General features: G+C 63.1%; 1 long non-coding RNA gene across 1 annotated transcript in view; it reads left to right on the forward strand.

The window, feature by feature from the left end:
* Nucleotides 1–1,832: 1,832 nt before the first annotated feature.
* LOC104988868 overlaps nt 1,833–2,822 on the forward strand; it is a 4,889-nt gene continuing 3,899 nt past the window's right edge. Inside the window, exon 1 of the long non-coding RNA XR_825295.1 lies at nt 1,833–2,196. This is a non-coding gene — a long non-coding RNA (uncharacterized LOC104988868). The remainder of the gene's footprint in view (nt 2,197–2,822) is intronic.

Genomic DNA, 2,822 nt, shown 5'->3' on the forward strand with positions numbered 1-2,822 from the left:
TCTCCTGCCAGCTGGGCCACAGTCAGCTCCTCGGGGGGCTCTGGGTATGTGGAGGGGCCGTGTGCGAATCCCATGGGGTGACAGAGGAGTCCAGGGGCCAGTGTGGGGGTGAGGGCTGACGGCTGGGTGTCTGGGCAGGGCCTCAGCACAGCAGCCCAACTTCTCCTCCAGCCTCAGCCCTTCACAGCCCCCCAGGGAGCGCCTCCTCCACCCCAGCCCTGGGCCAGCATTCTCTGTTCACTGCTGGGGCCTTTGTCCCCCACCCCAGGTCAACGTGTCTGGTGGAGTCCACCCCGACTTGGCCTGCCTCTGCTTCTGGACTCTGCCCTCTTTCCTCCTTGGCCACCAGGGTTTTCTCTGAAATGCCGATCTGATGTGTCACCTTCTGCCTTGGCTCTTCTGCTCCCTCGTGTGGGGATGACAGCTCCTGCCCCACCTCCCAGGAGCTCCCCCGTTTGCATTTGCCCCGTCCCCATTGTCACACACCCTGGGGTCCTTATCCCTCTGGCACGCATGCAGAGTCCGTGCCCTGCTGGGTGGTCAGCGCCCTGCTGACCTCTCGTCTCACTGCGGGCGCTGTGACCATAGGTCTCCTGGAGAGCTGTCTCTTATGCTTGTGTCCCCGGGGCCCTGCCCAGAACAGGCAGCTACGGAGAAGTTTGTAAAACAAATAAAAGTTTGAGTCAAGGGGGCGGAAGGAGTGCTGGGCACTCCCAGAGAGGCAGTTTATAAGGGGGCAGAGCGCCTAGTGTGGTTAGGTGGTTTAGAATCTCCCCAGACTTAAAATAGGGGTCTGTTTGTCACTTGAAAGCGAGTTTTTTGTTTTTCAAATCCAGTTGTTTGGGAGAATCACATTCCCCACTTACATAGTGAGGCAGGCAGAAGTTTCATGTTTCATGACCCGTCCGACCACGGCTGGAGCCCCGTGGCATGTGGAGCCAGGCCTGAGGACAGGGGCGGTGGGGCTGCCCCTGGGTGAGCTGCGCTCCTGAGGGGGGCCTTCGAGCACACTGCAGGCTCTCTCTGGAAGCTGCTGGCTGGGTTCTGCCTGTGCAGGGCCCCCAGAGCCCTCTCTGCATCCGTTTCCTCACTGTGAAGTTACCTGCCGTGGGTTGAAGGAGACAGGGATGAGGTTGCATTGCCTGGCAGCCCACTGTGGAGTCTGTCCAATGGCCCTTAAATGGGGCAGGAGGGGGCCCTGTGCGCTCTGTCCTTCGTCCCGTGACCGCTTTCTCTCTCTGCCACACTCCCTGTCTGGGGTCTACCAGGAGGGCGGCCCTGGCCCTGGAGCAGAGTCGCCGGGCACAGGGGACCCAGGGCGCCTCCCACCCACAGCCACCTCCCTCCTCCTGTGGGCACACTCAGGGGGCTCCCCAGGGAGGGCATAGCCAGGCTCCCGTGACTGCTCCTGGCTGGAGCATGGTCCCCAGAACCCCCTCCTCAGCAAAGCTGCCTGGCCCAGGGCCCGTGGGGCCGCCAGCTGAGCACTGCAGAGGGGGGCCTAACCCCCTGAGCAGAGGTCACTGAGTCCCACCGAATGCTTTATTTTTAACTTTTTAAGGTAGACTTGCTTTCCATTAGGAAGCCTGGACTCTGTTCCTGAGGGAAGGCATGACAGTGACTGGAGGGGCTTCCGGGTGGGAAAACGGCCACACCAGCGGGGAGGGGTGCCAGGCAGGGCCATTCAGAGGGACCCTCCCATCCGGAACAGAACAGGCGCCTCCCCGGGCCCTGGGGGAACCCTTCCTGCAGCCTCTGTGGCTGAGCCGCACTGGCCCTCCTGACCCCACCCCCAGAGCCCCTGAGCTGGGAACCGGGGGAGCGGGGAGCGCTGCCCTGGCGTGCCAGGCGGGAGAGTGTCTTCAGGGAGCAGGCGCGGCTCATCCCTACGGCAGTCAGCTGTTAGTCTGGCTGCTGGGGCGCGTCCCTTCCCTGCCCACACTCGGGTAACTGGGACTCCTCCGCACCCCCACCCTGTGTCTCACTGTGCCCAGCGTACCGGACGCCCTCCCCTCCTCCAGCACCCCGGTCCCTTCCGCCTCGGGGCCTTTCCTCAGCTCCTCTGTCAGCTTCCGTCTCAGCACTTACGCTCGGATGGGGGAGACTCCCTGATGACTCCCCCTAAAGTGGCCACCACTCTCTGGACCGGCTGTGTGGCATCCCTACTGCCCGAAAGGACCACTGTCAGCTGTTCTTGTGAGTCCAACAGGAGGAAGTAGAGTGGAATTTTTCCTGTTTGCCCAGAATTGCATATTAGGCCCAAGCTCAGGGCAGAAACGCAGAGTTCCTTCCTGTGATCCAAGGCTGGGAGCCGTGGCCCCGGGCAGCCCTGCCCGCAGACTGATGGACAGGCACCCCCAGTGGCCTGCCCTGCCCCTCTGCAGTGAACTTGAGACTGGGGGTGGGGTGGCCCCAGGGCGAGTGCAGAGTTTGTGATTAGAATTCGTTCCCTCCCTCACCTTCCTGAGGCCAAGGGAAAGGTTTTCCAGGGCCCCTGCTGGCCAGGAAGAGTGGCCACCTGCCCCGGGCTGCCGCAGGGCTAGAGGGAGAGAGTGGGTTGTGCTTGTCCCCACGCCCGGCCAGCGCGCCAGGCGGAGAACTCGACCCACAGGCGCCGTGGGGGCTCAGGGCCCAAGCCAGGCTTGTGTTCTTGGGCTCTGTTTTAGAGACATCTGCGTTCAGGGAGGAGGTACGGCTTTCCTGAGGCCAGCCCAGCCAGCGGCAGGGCAAACTCCAGCCCGGCCCAGTGGCTTCAGACTGGCTCGCTCCCTGCTGGAGCTCCAGCCAGGCCCAGTGGCTTCAGACTGGCTCGCTCCCTGCTG

The sequence above is a fragment of the Bison bison genome, unplaced genomic scaffold (genome assembly GCF_000754665.1).
Source record: "Bison bison bison isolate TAMUID 2011002044 unplaced genomic scaffold, Bison_UMD1.0 scf7180017864144, whole genome shotgun sequence".
Lineage (NCBI taxonomy): Eukaryota > Metazoa > Chordata > Mammalia > Artiodactyla > Bovidae > Bison > Bison bison.